This window comes from Hemicordylus capensis, chromosome 13 (assembly GCF_027244095.1).
Source record: "Hemicordylus capensis ecotype Gifberg chromosome 13, rHemCap1.1.pri, whole genome shotgun sequence".
NCBI lineage: Eukaryota > Metazoa > Chordata > Lepidosauria > Squamata > Cordylidae > Hemicordylus > Hemicordylus capensis.
This window is the reverse complement of record NC_069669.1, coordinates 20,997,487-21,014,810: the sequence shown is the minus strand read 5'-3', so window position 1 is coordinate 21,014,810 and position 17,324 is coordinate 20,997,487. Positions and strand designations below refer to the sequence as shown.

The 17,324-nt window shown below is 50.8% G+C and overlaps 1 protein-coding gene and 1 pseudogene across 10 annotated transcripts in view; both read left to right on the top strand.

Moving 5' to 3' along the window:
* The window catches only part of TRRAP (transformation/transcription domain associated protein), a 251,773-nt gene that overhangs the window by 67,316 nt on the left and 167,133 nt on the right, over positions 1-17,324 (top strand). Inside the window, exon 1 of one of the 10 annotated variants that reach the window (XM_053276779.1) lies at positions 569-585. The exons of the other annotated variants lie outside the window; for them this stretch is intronic. The gene's annotated coding sequence lies outside the window, so the exon portion shown is untranslated. Of the gene's footprint in view, positions 1-568; positions 586-17,324 lie in introns of those variants that run through there. 10 annotated transcript variants of the gene reach the window in all.
* LOC128336608 (probable C-mannosyltransferase DPY19L1) lies at positions 6,457-7,245 on the top strand (annotated as a pseudogene).

Below are 17,324 nucleotides of genomic sequence, written 5' to 3'. Positions count from 1 at the left end.
AAGGCAGAAATGACCAGGTTCAAACTATCCTACTCTGGGCACATTATGCAAAGATCCAGCTCCCTTGAGAAGTCCATAATGCTGGGGGAAATGGAAGGAAAGAGAAGAGGACGACCAGCAGCAAAGTGGATGGACTCGATTCCGACAGCAATGAAAGCACCACTGAGAGACCTGAAAGGCCAGTGTTGAAGACAGATCATCCTGGAGAGAATCTATCTATGTGGACGCTAAGAGACGATACCGACTTGATGGCACCTCACTAGTCAATCAATCAAGCTCCATGGGGCAGAGAACTGGCACCTTTCCCCCCATTCTGTCATGCATCATGAAAATCGATGGCCTGATATTAATTATGGTGGCTGTGGGTTCAAATCCCCAGTCAGCCATCAAGCTCACTAGGTGACCCTGGACCAGTCACATTTTTTCATCTGAGCCTACCTCACAGGGTTGTCTTGCCAGAGCTGTACCATGCACTTTGCCCCCAACTGGGGCAACTCTAGAACAACTTCGCTAGGGGAGCAAAGGGGTGGCCGAGAGCATTATTAGCTGAATGAGACTGCTGCTATACATTCCATACTCACAAAGGTAAGGTAAATAATGTCGTTTGTTTAGTCACCCTATTGATAAAGCTTGCTGGGCTAGATTCCCTTCAGAAAAACACGATGGTTGTTCACACGAGCAGGCCTACGTAGGCTCGGACAGCCCCACCTGGGTAGGGCTGCTCGTGTGAAGCGTAGAGGTCGAGGTCAATCCTGGCACTGCCTCCCTGGGTAGCCCAGGAAAATAACCTGCCGGGTCCGTGTGAGTGCTTGGGTTGCACGCAGCCCCAGGAGATACAGAGCCAGGTGCCTAGAGCGCCCAACTCATGGGGGAACTGTACTTGTCGTGCAGTGCATTGTGGGGACTCTGGAGGCTAGGGCGCATTTTTCTGGCTTCTGGAATGCTGCATGGGTCACGGCAGCGCTGGTTGTGTGGGCATGCGAGCTGACCAGCTGGAAGTGCCACTGGATCGTGTGGGTGGTGGGGGGAGGTAGGCACTCCCCTGTGTTGCCCCTGCCCGCCCTCCCCGGCCCAGGAGAAGGTCGGGTGGACGACCTTCTTGCCTCTTCCCAAACTTCCCAGTCTGCTTTCCGTTCTCGTTTTCTCTTCCTGTCCAGAACCATGTGGCAGAAAAGAGTGGGGAGGGCGGTCAGTACTAGAGCAGCTGGAATCGGCAGGGGAGCTAATCCCCCCCCCCGCTGCACACGTGGTCTCCCCCAGCCCAGTTCCTGGCCACCAAGGGAGCGAAGGGAGGGGCCTGGCAGCTGGGAGGCTGCAGGAGTCTCCTCCCGACCTGGCTTCACTGGTGGCTTCTTCTGCTTGCTCTGGGGCAGAGGCCTTTCAAAATCCTGGATTCAAGCCCGAGGACCACCATATGCTAGGACTGTATTGCCTGACACTTGCCAGTAAAGCTCCAGCCTGTTGGATGGGGGAGCGAAAGGGGGAGTGGGAAGTATCTTAGGGGGAGCCATCCCTGCTCCAAAACTTTGAACGACATCGCAGTCGAGGACGAGGACCCGAGTCTAGAAAGACGTTCTCGCTGGATGCTGTGCAGCAAACGGGAACAAAATGGCGGCACTGGTGTGTAAGTGTATAAGCCGCCCACCATCCCCACCCCCGCCTGCCATCATTCACAGGAGAACCGGGTGCTGCAGCTTGCAAGGCCTCACGGCAGGTGTCTCCCTTTCCTCTTGTCCAGAAGGATTTTCCATTCAGGATGAAAGCATCTTTTATCACTCGGCGTGACGTTTGGTGCCTGCCAACATTTTAATTAGAGCATTCATTGTAGTGTTAACTAGCTTTCCAAGGAGCCATTTAACAACTGAAAAAGCTGCTCCTGCTTGCCATAATTGTATTAGCCAGGCTGGCTGATTAAAGTTAAATTAGCTCATATCTCCAGAGACAAGTAGCCCTTTTGAAGAATGATCTGGGAGGGAGGGGGAGAGGGAGGGAAGGAGGGTAGGATTGGTTTTTTTTTGGGGGGGGGGTTATTTTGGCACAGATGGCCTTGGCAAGTCACAGACTTCAACCCGGGTGCTTTCCAGATTAGACCCTGCAACGGGGTCAGGACATATCTCGGAAGTGTGCTTCCACACTTCCTGTGTTGTAACACCGCAGTCCCTACGCTGACAGCAGGGTGCCACTCATCTTTCCAACGCCTTGTTTCAAATGTAATGGCTGCGATATTGTGCTATGATGTTGTATAACCGGCATTTAAAAGTTGCTTTCCCCCCGGGTTGTTAGTTTCCGCGAGACTGCTCCCCCTGCTGTTTATGTTTTGAATGCGATTTGCCTGAATGGAAGCATTTTGCTGCTGTTGAGCAGCTAACCTGGAAAGCGCCCTTGTGTTTCAGATTCTTAATATTGGGAGAAGAGCTGGTCTTGTGGTAGCAAGCATGAATTATCCCCTTTGCTAAGCAGGGTGTTGGATGGGAGATTACTTGTGTGAGCATTTTCAGATATTCCCCTCATGGGGCTCCTCTGGTAAGAGCATCTGCACACTTGCATGCAGAAGGCTCCAAGTTCCCTCCCTGGCATCTTCAAGATAGGGCTGAGAGAGACTTCTGCCTGAAACCTTATTCCAAGGTTGGAATCTTGTTTCCCACAATAGCCCACCAGATGCCTCTGAAAAGCCCACAGGCAAGAGGTGAGAAAATGCCTTCTCTCCTGCTGTTGCTCCCCTGCAACTGGTATTGAGAGGCATTGTGCCTCTGAGGCTGGAGGTGGCCTGTAGCCATCAGGACTAATAGCCCCTGATAGAGCCGTCTTCCATGAATCAGACAGATTTTAAAGCCGTCCAAGCTGGTGGCCATCACCACATCCCGTGGCAGAGAATTCCATCGATTATTTATGTGCGGTGTGAAAAAGGACTTCCTCTTGTCGGTCCTAAATTTCTTGGCCTTCGGTTTAATAGGATGACCCCTGGTTCTAGTGTTGTGAGAGAGGGAGGGAGAAAAATTTCTCTCTCTCCATTTTCTCCACACCATGCATAATTGTATAGACCTGTTCCCTTTGAGTAGCCTTTCCCCCCAGCTAAACAGCCCTGGATGTTGTTGCCTTGCCTTGTAAGGAAGGTGCTCCAGGACCCTGATCGTTTTGGTTGCCCTCTTCTGCACCTTTCCCAGTTCTACAATGTCCCTTTTGCAATGTGGTGTGACTAGAACTGTTCGCAGTACTCCAAATGTGGCCGCACCATCCATTTGTTTAAGGGCATTCTGATATTAGCAGTCTGGGAGCATTTAGACCTCCAAAAGATCTAGCTTCTGTCACCAAATATTAAGTTAAAGTCAGAATAAATTCCTGAGTTTCAGGTTCAAATGAAACAAATCTGCTGAGCTGTCTGTCTTTGGGAAACAGAGAAATCTTCCCATGAAACCAGTCAGGGAGAAAATGGCATTGTTTCCCTTTCACTAGCTAATACCATGGGCCTTGGGCATCTCAATCCAGGCGTGTAGCAAGAACAAGGCAAGAAAATGTCCAGTACTTTTCTTCTCTTGCTGCTGTGCTCTGAGGTGCAGGCAGGACCAGGGAAAACACTTTGAAACATAGGCAGCTGCCATATCCTGAGTCAGACCATTGGTCTATCTAGCTCAGTATCATCTACCCAGACTGGCAGCGGCTTCTCCAAGGTTGCAGGCAGGAATCGCTTTCAACCCTATCTTGGAGATGCCAGGGAAGGAACTTGGAACCTAGATGCTCTTCCCAGAGTGGCTCCATCCCCTAAGAAGGGGAATCTCTTACAGCGCTCACACTTCTAGTCTCCCTTTCGTATGCAACCAGGGTGGATCCTGCTTAGCTTAAGGGGACAAGTCATGCTTGCGACCACAAGACTAGCTCTCTTCCCATAATGTGCAGTGCTACATTAGGGCAGTGATGATCACTATTTTTCACGCGGGCGCCTCTTCAGCAAAAAGCCTCCATTGCGAGAGCCATGTCCCAACACCCTGACTCCCACAAAATGCTGAGCTTTCCCCAGTACTGGCTTGGAGAGAAATGGGACCCTGTCAAGCTCGGCACCATTTTGGAACATGCTCACAGAGCTTTGGGGAGTGCATTCCTCCCCAGCACATTCCTTATAGGGGAATAGCACAGCCCTGGGAATAGTTAAAGACCACACAGTGCCAGGGGCCCTGTGTGGAGTATTTGGCTCTGGCCAGAGCTTTGCATGGGCCGGATGAAAATTAGTGTAGTGACTGTCTGCACAGTCAATGTAGACAATACTGAGCTAAATCGGCCAATGATCTGATTCGGTATAAGGCACTTTCCTATGTAGGAGACACACTCCAAGCATGGAAGGAGCAAGGTAGGTCCTTTCTGGGTTGTTTAATTATTAACTCAGTGAGATGGTTCACACAATCAAAAGCTGCGTTCTACCTGGGTTTGGGAGCTGTGTGTGCTCCCAATTTTCGGTTGTGTGGAAGCAAGGGAGGAGGAAAACCTGGGTAGAAGTGATTGTGTGGAAGCAAGGGAGGAGGAAAACCTGGGTAGCTTTTCCTCCCGTCTTGCTTCCACACAATCACTTCACCCAGTTTTCCCTCCTCCCTTGCTTCCGCACCACTGAAAATCGGGAGCACACACAGCTCCCAAACCCGGGTAGAACGCAGCTTTTGATTGTGTGGGTGACCTCAGTGTGTGAGGAGGCTGCTTTGGGGCCGTTTTCTTGCAGCAAAAAGGCATCGCCCCCTTCCTTTTCTTCCCTCCCTCTCTCGATCAGTGATTTCTTCGCTCACCCTTTCCCAGAGAGAAAGCCATTGGGAAAGGAATGTTGCAAAGCTCTCACATGAAAGGAGGCCGCGTGTTTCACGTCAGTGCTCCAGGCAGCTGGATGATTCACTTCTCTCTCTCTCTCTCTCTCTCACCTGATTTCTGTTTGAACTCAAAAAGATGGCAGACTTTTGTATGGAATGGAGTATAGGTCAGCCCCCTCTCTGCTTTTAGCTGAAAAGCTACCGGGGCCATGAAAGCGCTGCCAGGGAGAAGAAACGTGGAGCTCGACTCCCCAGGAACGAATGTGCGGCTTGTTCTTGCCCGGCTTTTGCTGTGCCCTGGAGTCCAACGGGATGCTCTCGCTGGCTGCTGCAGGGGGCTGCCCACTTCGGCTTCTTCAAAGAGGAGCCGGGTGGGGAGGACTCAGCGGATGCCTGAACCAGGTTGCTCAGTCTGTGCTGCAGAGCCGGGTGTGGGTGGGGCATCCACTGTGGGGCTGAAATGGAGGGGTACCTTGGAGCCGTCAAGTCGGTGTTGACTCTTAGCGACCACATAGATAGATTCTCTCCGGGATGATCTGTCTTCAACTTGGCCTTTGAGGTCTCTCAGTGGTGCATTCATTACTGTCATAATCAAGTCCATCCACATTGCTGCTGGTCATCCTCTTCAAAGTTTTTGAACTTTGGTGCTGGAGAAGACTTCTGAGAAGACCATGGACAGCCAGGAAAACAAACAAATGGATCATAGACCAAATGAATCCAGAATTTCCACTCGAGGCACAAATGACCAGGCTCAAACTATCATACTTTGGGCACATCATGCGAAGATCCAGCTCCCTTGAGAAGTCTGGGGAAAGTGGAAGGCAAGAGAGGAAGAGGACGACCAGCAGCCAGGTGGATGGACTCGATCACGACAGCCATGAATGCACCACTGAGAGACCTTAAAGGCCAAGTGAAAGACAGATCATCCTGGAGGGAATCTAACTTTGTGGTCGCTAAGAGTCAACACTGACTTGACAACAATCAATCAATCAATCAATCAATCAATCAATCAAAAGAACCCACAAAGTTGGAACTGTTTGTTACAAATGCAGGTTTCTTTCACATGAACACTCAAGGGAGTGTGTGTGTGTGTGGGTGGGGGGGGGGCGTTTCCGCTCAGTCCTGAGATTCCTGCTGTGACCACCTCTTCCATCTGAGATATCTCCTAGCAGCTTGAAATACAAATGCTAATTAAACTTTGCAGAATCCTTGCAAGGATCCATAAATACAATCTGCAGATGACCACATGGAAACACACAGCAGGGGCTACAGTTTCCTCCGTCCGTTTCACGGTTGGGCACCAGAAGCGACTATGATGTGCTCATTTCCAAGTATTTCTGCTGCTGATCTCATTGACTCCCCGGCGAACCTTTCGGTTTCTTTCCTCTTTGTCATTTTGCATGGCAGTTCTGCTTACCTGTCTTGGCAACTGGCTGTTGATAGGCCTATCCTTGGTGAACTTGAATTCAGTTCTTAAAGTCTGTCCAAATTGATAGCTTCACCACAATTTTTATGTCCGTGCGGGGATTGTGCAGTAAGTTTGCCCGGAGTCGAGCAGAACTGGGTAAAGAGACCCGTCAGGCCTGGGATGCGAGGTTTAGATGAGAGCCAGGAGTCCTAGAGCTTCATACAGCCTGAGGCATGTTCCTGAGCTGGTGCTCCCGTTCTGATGAGTAAGCCCACCGGGAGGCAGGTCGGGCTGCCAGGTGAGGACTTTGCCTCTGTGCTGGAGCTCTGCTCTCTTCCTCTGATGATGAGAGGCAGTGTGGTGAAGGCACTGGAGTGTCGGACTAGGAATGGGGAGACGCAGGCTCAAATTGCCACAAATTGCCATGAAAGTCACTGGCTGTATCTGGCCCGGTCATTTCTCTCTCGGTCTAACCTAGCTCACACGGTGATATGTTCAAAGCAACTCTTTGGATGGGTCTTTAGCAAAGTCCAGCCTGGAACACTTGTTCTTGCCATTTTAGCAATGATGGCATTTGAAGGAATAGCAAACCTTGGAGAAGAACGGAATATTGTTGGAGAATTTAGCAACTTGCCACAGGCAGAACGGTTGTTGTGGATAAAAGCAAACAGGAAACAAGATGCTGCTTTTGCAGGTGCAGTGTTGACAAGTGTAAAATTATCTGCACTTCGACCTATCTTAACTCATTCCCATTATGAAGACGCGGGTTTGCAGGCAAGAACAGAAGTAGCTTATTCTATGTACAGTCGAAAGGCAGCAAAAGAAGTTAAAAGGGAATAGCTAAAGCTAGGAGTAAATTATTACATCTTGGAAGAATACTGGTGCTTGACGAGAACTAAGCCTGGGTGCAGCATTCCAGAAATTTGGGATATAGAAGACCTTAACAACATTGCAAAAATCCCCCTATGCAGCAAACTGAGTTTTATGTTGTCCTAAATGTTTTGTAAGCCACCTTGGGATTGTTTTAATGAAAGGTGGTATAAAAATCTAACTATCAATCAGTCATCATGTACTTCACTCAGGACTCCTTGGAGGAATAGCAGGATATACATGTAAAAACAAACGAGCCAAGCAGCTGATACAGAAGCTCACAGCGGTGATGGGGGGTGAAGGGGCCAGTTTTCACGACCCCCTGTTGGGTGGGAGGAGCATCCAGCCAGGCTCCAAGCTCTGTGTGTGTTCCCGAAAAGTGAACATGTGTTGGCGAAGAGAGGTAGGAAGTGATTAGGGATGTGCAAATCAATTCAAATTCGATTTGATTTTACTCAAATCTGGCCAGTTTGAACCGAATCACCCCTACAATGGGGAATTTGATTCAAATTCGTATCGATTCAATGATCATTTAGAGACCTTCTGGCGTCTTTTAAGAACCATTCAGGCTCCCTTTGGTCAAAAAAGGGCACAGAAATACAGTGGCCCCTCGACTTACGAAGATAATCCGTTCCGAACGCACGTTCGTAGGTCGAAATTTTCGTAAGTCGAAAAGCGCATCCACGGAGGTCTGGAAACATTCGTAAGTCGAGGAAACCGCATCTAAAAATTCGTAGGTCGAGGAAGCCGCATCTAAACCGTCAACTACTTCCGGTCATTTTTGTCATTCGTAAGTCGAAATCTTCGGATGTCGAGTAGTTCGTAAGTCGAGGGACCACTGTAGGTTGAATGGATTCAAACGTGAGTCAGATTGGCCTGTTTGGGGACAATTCAGTTTGAATCAGCCAGTTTCAATTTGAATCAAATCTGAAAATTCAATTGGTGCACATCCCCAGAAGCGATTGTGTTGGAGCTTCAGTCTGGGTAAGATGGCGCGGGATGTGCTTTCCCTCCCCTCTCGGTACAGATGCGTGTTGGTCGCTGCTGTCCTACTCAGATTGTGACTAGCAGGCAATCACTCCCCCCCCCCGCCTTAACTTTTGCTGACACACAAGCATTTCTCAGGCGTGTCCATGGGTGTTGGCGCCTGGCTAGATGTCCCTCCACTGCTACCCAGCTGTGCGAAGCTTTGGCCAAAGCAGAATGCTTTGCACAGTCCCCCAGCACCAGGCCAAGACGACCATTCCGGGCAAAGCCCAGTATTGGTGTGGTGGGGCTCCTTTAAGGGAAGCAGAGCCCTCTTGAGCCCTGGCAGCATCTTAGGAACAATGGAAGCTGCCATATACTGAGTCAGACCATTGGTCTATCTAGCTCAGTATTGTCTTCACAGACTGGCAGCGGCTTCTCCAAGGTTGCAGGCAGGAATCTCTCTCAGCCCTGTCTTGGAGATGCTGCTGCCAGGGAGGGAACTGGGAACCTAGATGCTTTTCCCAGAGCGGCTCCATCCCCTGAGGGGAATATCTTGCAGGGCTCACACTTCTAGTCTCCCATTCATATGCAACCAGGGCAGACCCTGCTTAGCTATGGGGACAAATCATGCTTGCTACCACAAGACCAGCTCTCCTCTCTTGGAAGACATGCATGGAGTGCCGGGAAGTGTCGCCCTCCCAGTGCTTTCCTTCTCGATGTCTTGGGAGAGGGCCCCGTCTCTGGCACTGAGAAAATCGCAGTACTGTGCAGAGATCAGCACAGTGGGAAACGGCATACCACTTGCATCGAAGGCTCTTTGCCCCAGCAGACCCTGCTTGAAAAATAGTGAAGATCACTGCCTCAGAGACCATCCTGGACCTTGAGGTATGTATCATCCTTTGTGCTGCAAATGGCGTGGCCCTTCCAAGATCATGACTTTGGGCTTGTCTTCTGACAGCTTCTCAGCAATGCATCATGCATGCCTGTTGTTTCGCTCCCCCTCACCCCCGGAATAGCCCCAGTGGGAGCAAGTTAGCCTCTGGCCGGTGGGTGGCTCTTCATTTCATTCACACATTTGCGAAATGTCAGCCTGCTGGGCAGAGCCGGGCCGGGTCCTCTGCTCCTCTTTCTCCTTCAGAACTCCTTTCTCCAACATGTTGGCAGGAGGGAAAGCGCTCTGGGCGCTTTTGTTCAACTGCTTTGCCACTGTGTGATGTCTTCATACAAATCCTGCCCCCCCCCCCCGCAACCTTTGGAAACAAAGAATGAGGGAGACTAGCCTGGGAGGAGGCAGGCAGGTTGGGATCTACTGGCCGATCTTTCAGTGATTTGTGATGGGTCAAAAAGGGGGCTTCTGATCCTCAAGAACTTAACAATGGCAAGTTTGAAAAAGCACACCACCATAGCTTCCCTTCTGCTTTTCACTTCTCTCTTTGTAGGGAGTAGGGTTGCCTTATTCTGACTCTCCAAATCCAGGTGCCTAATTTGCATATTATATAAATTGGCTTGAAAGTAATTTTGCATATGCAAATGAGCAGCTGCAGTTTCCAGTGGATTTGTATTTGCTCTGGATATCTACCAACAATAGTTGGGGAAGATGTCTTTGCCTGACCATTGTCCTTGGCCTGTTAACAGCAGCAATCAAACAAAAAAATGCAATTAATTCGGGCTGCAATTCTGTACACACATATTTGAGAGAAGATCTGATTGAAACCAACAGTGCTAAGTAGGCATGCATTGACTGTAAAGCCAAGAAAGTCCTTAAACATTACAATACACAGCCTGGAAGGCAGGTAGTGAGTCACACCAAAAGCAAGCTATCCTCTCAACTGCTTGAAAGAGATCCCCTGCTGATGATAAACAAGGCCACATTCCTCAGGGGATTACTGTCCTTGTGAAAGTGAAACCCTTTCAGCGAACCCCCTGTTCTCTTCCTCTGGACTTGGATTAAGTCCAGCAGGTGAGCAGAACAGTGACTGCACGTTTTGCTCCATAACTCTACTTCTTCTTAGCTTTTTTTTTTTTTTTTTTAAATGAAAGCTGAAATCCAAGTGAATCCGGGTGGGCTAAGAAATCTGGGCGAGATGCTTGAAATCTGGGCGAAAACCAGTATTCCGGGGGGGGGGGGTCAGGGCATGGCAACTCTAGTAGGGAGTGGCAGGGAATCTTGCCACCCTGGGGCACCCCAGTTATCTGCTGCCTACAGTAATTGTCTGACCCTTGCCTCATGAAAAGGCCACATCCGCGTACAAGCAGCAGGGGTTCTCAACCTAGGCTTCAGAGATCCCAACTCCCATCCTGTGGTGGGGGGTGATGGGAGTTGTAGTCCAGCCACCTCCTGTAGTCCAACAACTACTACTGTAGTCCAACCACCTCCTAGCCTAGAGCGTTTGTCTAAAATAAGGCATTGGGTGGAACAGGTGCATAAAAAGAAGCTTTTCTGATGTTCTCATAATAGAATCCGGAGTCATCCGTTGAAGCTAAATGCTGGGAGATTCAGGCCAGAGAGAAGGAAGTACTTATGGACCCAGCGTGTAGTTCAGCCATGGAATTTGCTGTTGCCAGATGTGGTGATGGCCACCAATCCAGACAGGTTTAAAAGGGGATTGGACAAATCCATGGAGGTTAGGACTCTACTAACTTGGATGGGTAAAGATAAAGTGTGCCATCGGGTTGATGTCGACTCCTGGCGACCACAGGGCCCTGTGGTTGTCTTTGGTAGAATACAGGAGGGGTTGACCATGGCCTCCTCCCGCACAGCATGAGATGATGCCTTTCAGCATCTTCCTAGATCGCTGCTGCCCGATACGGGAGTTTCCCATAGTTTGGGAAACATGTCAGTGGGGATTCAAACCAGCAACCTCTGGCTTGCTAGTCAAGTCATTTCCCCGCTGTGCCATAACTTGGATAGCTGGATATATTTTCCACCAGAACTGGAGGGGGCATGCCCCTGACCACTAGCTGTTAGGGCACACCAGCGAGAAAGGACGGCGGCCCTCTTTTGCCCAGCAGCAGGCTTCTCTGATGTCTCTGGTTGGTCACAGTGTGAAGCAGGATTCTGGACTAGATGGGCCTTTGGCCCGATCCAGCAGGGCTTCTTCTATAAGTAAAAAGCTGCACACTTCATGGACCATTTTTCAGTCCTTTGCACACTCCAGTGTCCAATTTGCATCGTCAAAGAGTTTGCAGCAGTAGGGTACCCAATGGAGTCCATGACGATGTCCAAGAACCTGGGGCTTTAAATCACTCTCCTGACTGTCACAACTTGGCCTGTCATCTCAGCCATCCCAGGATGACAATTTCTGCTGCAAACCGCCCCCCCCCCACGCTCAATTTTGCCCTTAAAAGGTGACCTTTGTAAAGCCACTGGCAAAAACGAGTGCTGCCGAGTGTGGGCCCAGCCGAACGGGCTATCAACCTGCTGGGATTCGGAGCCGCATCAGAAGTTGCCGGCAGCTCTGTCTTCCTTCCTCTGCCCTGCTGTTCCTGCCAAGGCTGAAATGGCACCTCTAGACGGAACGAGGTCTCTCTGGGACTCATTACCGGGCTTGGCTGGCTGCTGCCGTTGACGTGGTGTCAGCCACCAGGGGAAAGCGTCACATGTGTGGGGCTAATGGCAATGGCCGTGCAAGAACAGGCCGCAGAAGAAAGAGCAGTAGGTCTCCGGCCCGCACCAAAGACCCCACTTCAGGGCGGTGCTTCCAAAACGCCGTCCGCGCCTCCCTCAGGCAAATGCTAGGGTATCGAAGATCAGCCGAAGAGGTGGAGGTTGATCGCCGTCTCGAATAAGACGTAATGTCATTACAAGACAGAGCGCTGCAAGGCAATTACATCTCTGATCCCTGGAATAAGTGGATTAGGGAGAGCTGTCTGTGCGTGGGCTTTGCCCCTTGCTGGAAATGCCGTTGAAAACGGGCCAAGTCACTTTCTCACCAACCGCGTGCGCGTGCACACACACCCCCCCCCCCCAGAGATTACTCCAAAGGGTGGAGGGCACCCCTCCCAAGCTCTTTCCCACTCCCCTTTTTTGCTCCGCCACCTGCCAGACTTGAACTCTACAGCAGAGTGTCAGACAATGCAGTCCTAGCACATTATGGCCCTACACCTTGAATTCGTTGTTTTGAAATGGCCTCGGTTGTTTAAAGAAGCCCCATTCACTCATTCCTGTACCCCGGAACAAGCAGCAGACGTCAGTGCCCTCCCCTCTGCTCTTGGGTTTTGTTTTGGTGCCAGTTCACATGGCATGCCTCCGTGTTTTCCTTCCTGGGGCGGGGAGAGAGATCGAGAGATTACTAAAGAGCTACATCTGCATTTCTAAAGATAGTCTCCCTCTTATGCTAATTATTCTAAACCAGTGCCTCTCCTTATTTGCTCCAGCATTTTCAGAAAAAATAGCTTAGAACCAGCATCCTATCTAATAAAAGGCTTGGTGTCCGTCCGTGGACGGACACCAAGCGTGTGTCCGTGCCTCCCTGGCCTCTTCTGGGCATGCGCGAAGGGCATGGCCAGAAGGAGCCAGGGAGGCAGGACCGCCAGCACCCTGCGGCCATCTTGGGCGGCCAGAAGCGGCCGCCCCGAAGAAGCCGGGTAAGCGGCAGCGGGGGACACTGGCCGAGGCGGCGGCAAAGCCGCTGCCTCGGCCAGAGGAGGCGGCGCAGCTGAGGAGGCGGCAGAGCCATGGCCGAGGCCTGGCCGTGCCGCCGCTTACCCGGCTTCTTCGGGGTGGCCGCTTCTGGCCGCCCAGGATGGCCGCCGGACGAGGCGGCAGACAAAACAATGCGGCGGTGGGCCCGGGCAGCGGTGGGCCAGGCCGGAGCCGCGGTAGGTGGCAGGCCCGGCCGGAGCCGCGGGCGGCGGTGAGTGGCGGGCCCGGCCGGAGCCCCGGGCGCTGGGGGGGTGGCGGGAGAGGGAATGGCGGCGAACGTCTGGAGCGCAGAGCTCCACTAGCGCCCGTTAACCAACGGGCTACAAAACCACTAGTTTTACAATAACTCAGAAATAACTCAGGATAAGCTAGAATTCGCATCACAAAGCCCGATTTGTGTATGGAGTGGGTCCAAGGATCTCGAAGGGACTTTGGAGTCAGTCTGGATGGTGTGTGAACGTATATACTCTCTTCTGAAGGAGATGCGGGGTAGAAGCCCTGTCTGTAAAGCCCCCAGGCCAAGTTTTCTTGTGTGATCTTCTCCCTGGTATTTATGCAGCACTTTCCCCTCCCTGGGCTTGCTGGTATCTCTGGGTAGCTGAACACATTCTGACTGCCGACTGAATGCAGAACAGATTGACTGTCAGCTCTTCAGATGCTGAATTCAGTTGACGGGTTCCTCCTAGTGCCAACAGCAATTTCTCTTTATTTTTAGCAAATACAAACTTCTTCTTTGTGTACTCAGGTGTCAACAGGGTCATATTCTGACACTTTTAACAAATGCTGTTTTTCTAGTTAATGGGCAATATGCTGGGTGGGAGCTCTGAATCTCTCTGCTCGTAGTTTGAAGTTTGAAGTGTTTTTCTCCCTGGGTAGGAGTTGTCTTCTAATTATCTGGGAGCTGCTGAGGAGGATTTCAGTGTGGCCTATAAGATGGTCTGCAAATGTTGGTTATTCCTGTGCCTTTGGCGACAAGGCATGGACCTCCAGTTTATGCACAGGTTTGAATACAAACCGGTTCATGGCGCTGCGAACCGGTTTGGCTGAACCGTAATCCGGTTCGGTGGTTCGAGGGCGGTGCTGAGGCGGGGGCAGCAAGCGGCATCTTTAAAAGTGGGCAGAACAGGTCCTTACCTGCATGTCGTGGCCCCATGGAGCTTCCGGCTACTGCTTCACTCTCCCAACAGCCCACTAGTGGCGCCAGCATGTGCATGGCCTCTGCGTATGCGCGGAACCCATTTGTGTGGCCAGCAGAGCATTGGTCAGCAGCGTCCTAATGGGTTGCCTTGTAGGGAGCCAGCTCTCACCCAGGGATCTGTCCATGGTCCTGTTCTGGTCCAGTGTGAGTTGTCACTGGCCCTGTTTCTCTGCCCAGTTGGAATCCTTGGGGATATCCTTGCTAGACCCTGGCATGGAGCTCCCAGCTTGGAACAGGATAGCAACTCATGGCTGGGTGGTATCCCCTACTTTCCTGGAAACATGACTGGGAGGCTTTCCACCTTTCTGCTGGCTTACCTGAACATGGACATTGCTGTAAGGATGCTCCAAGCCCTACCCATGGAGGTTCTGCAGGCAGGAGGGCTACAAGAGGGTTCTTGTCTGGAACAGCATCAAGGGCCTGGTGTGCATCTCCTGGCTGTTTCTCCTGAGTCCTTGGTGTGACCTCTGGCCCATTTGCAACTCCTGCTAATCTGCTCAATCCCTTTCGCTCCTAACTGCTGGTCTGGCTTGACCCATGACTTGACTTTGGCTTGATGGCTGTTTGGTTTTGACAATGACCATCCTCAATTTTGACCATCAATTGGTTTTGACAATGAATGAATGCACTTTATTGTGGTCATTGATCAGATGTACATAGAAACCAACAATGCTACATTCAGACAAGAATCCGGCCATACAATGTACACCAACATAGATGCTTTTTGTAGCAGCATCGGTTTTGACATTTTGTACATTCCTGATCCCTGGCTCCCCTTTCAGCTCTATGGCTCCTGATGGATTTCTTGGCTTCTGGTGTGTGCTTCGCTCCTGGTCTCGCCTCCAACCCTCCAGTCTCAATTCACCGCCTTGGCCAGCCCTGGGTTCCTGATGCTCCCAGTCCTGGCTTCTGGACTGGCCCTTTCAGGTACTGCTGCCCACAGTCCAGCTGAGCTGAGAGCTGGGATCATATCTCATTGGAGGTCTTCAAGCAGAGATTGAAAGCCTTCTGTGTGTGTGTGTGGGGGGTGCGTACTCTGGATGTCCTGCATCGAGCAGGCGCTGAGACTAGATGGACTCCAAGACACCACAAGTTTGGTGATGCTATTCCTAACCAGCTTGACTGCGGGCACTCTCTTTCTTTTTCTTTTTGTGATGGGGTGGGAGACATGGGGAGTTTCAGCCATGGAACGACCACATCTCATTTGGAAGTGATTTCCTTTGAGTTCTCTTGGGCTTGCTCAAACTTGGGTAACTAAGTTATTCTACTCAGGCCTGGCCTGCCCACTAGGGAGACCTAGGTGGTTGCCTAAGGCGCCATTTCTTGGGGGGCACCAAAAATCCCTGGGCAGAAGTTGAGTGGGCAGGACCTGCCTCCTAGCTGGTCTCTGGCTTGCTTTCCATCTTCTCCCCCCTCAGTGTGCTGTCGCTACCCCTTTCCTGCCTCCTTCCACTCTGTTATAGCTGCAGCTCCTCAGGTGGGAGCCTCCATCCTGGTATGTCAGGTGCCCGGACCCAAAACAGGAAGTACATGGTGTGCACAACGGTTGGCTTGGCTGTGGCTGGGCTTGGTTGTTTGAGGAGGGAAGTGCCTCACAGTGACATTAAAAGCTGTTCCTCAGGAAGACGGAGTTTGGTTGGCTCTGAGGATTGCAGGGAGGGAGGCGGGGCAATGGAGGAAGGGTGCGTGCTCCTCATTTCTTTCTCCTCTCCCGCACTATATCCCCAAACCAGCACAGGCAAGTCATTCGCTGGTTGTCCGCAAGGGCTAGTCATTGAGCCCAGTGGATGAGCAGCCTGTATGGCTCAAGATAAAGCTCTGGGATCTGCACTTCTCAGCCAAAGTCAAGCTTTGCGTAGAGTGCAACCCCCCCCCCCTCCAAGCTGGCCTTGAATCGACTGGATTATATTCTTTCTGGAAAGAGCCCCCCCCCCTGAATTTCTTCTGACAGCTGGTGGGCTTTGCATGATTTAAGCTCCTCTCGTGTGAGAAGTAGCACAACAATTATTCAGTTATTTATTTATCACATGTTTATACTGCCTGATACCTCTCTCTAGGGAGTGTACATAATCCAAATTACAATATAAAAGTAAAATAAAATCAATTAAAACCATTTCACAGAGTAAAGCAATTAAACAGTTGAAAATTAGAAAATTAAATGCATTTTTCAATTAAAAGCCTGAGAAAGCAGATGTGTCTTAAGGGTCTTTTAAAAAGCAGTCAGAGATGGAGAAATTCTTCTTTTGATGCGGAGTGTGTTCCAAAGCCCTGGGGCAGCCACAGAGAAAGCCTGGCCCTGAGTCGCCCCCAGACGAGCCAGCAGTAACTGTAACGGGACCTCCTCAGATGATCAGAATTGGCGGCAGGGTTCTTGACAAAGGGGACACTCTCTTGCCCTGGACCCAAGCCACGGAGGGCTTCGTAGTAAGGGCCAGCACTTTGTATTTTGCTCGGAAACCTTTTGGCAGCCAGTGCAATGCTTTCAAAATCAGTGTTATATGGTCCCTTCGGGTTAGGAACATAGGAAGTTGCCTTATACCAAGACAGACCATTGGTCCATCTGTTGTCTACCCAGACTGGCAGCGGCTTCTCCCAGGTTGCAGGCAGGAATCTGTCTCAGCCCGATCTTGGAGATGCTGCTGCCAGGGAGGGAACTTGGAACCTCAGATGCTCTTCCCAGAGCGGCCCCATCCCCTAAAGGGAATCTCTCACAGTGCTCACACATGTAGGCTCCCATTCAAGTGCAAACCAGGATGGACCCTGCTTAGCAAAGGGGACAGTTCATACTACCAACAAGACTAAGTCCGGCTGCCGCATTCAGTACCAGTTGTAGTTTCTGGTCTACGTACAAAGGCAGCCCCACGTAGGGTGCATTGCATAGTCAAGCCTGGAGGTTACCAGCATATGCAGCACCACTGTTTGAAGGCCATTTACTAACAAGCTAGAGTAAATAAGTTCCACGCTTTGACCGTCCTCTCTTTCCCTTTCATCTTCCTTTTTACCAGTCCCCTCGTTTTTGAGGCATTTCCTCTCCTGAAGTCCAATGTTGGACTTCCTTGACAATACTCCACTCGCATATACGTGGAATTGGGTCACACTATGGTCACTGTTCCCCACTGGTTTGACATCTCACACCAGGTCCTGGGCATCACACAGGATTAAATCCAAGGTTGCCTTCTCTCTGGTTAGTTCCACAACCAACTGTTCCAAGGCTCAGTCATTTAGCATGTCTAGAAATTTGGCCTTTCTGTCCAAACCTGTAGGTGAATTTGCCCAGTCTATGTGAGGGTAATTGAAGTAGCCCATTATTTCAGCTCGGTTGTCTCTCTTTGACACCTCTCTGATTTGCTTCTCCAACTCCAGGTCACTCTTGGTGTTTTGATCCGGAGGGCAATAACACATCCCTAGTAACACATTTCCTTTCAGTCACTACTATCATTATACCAC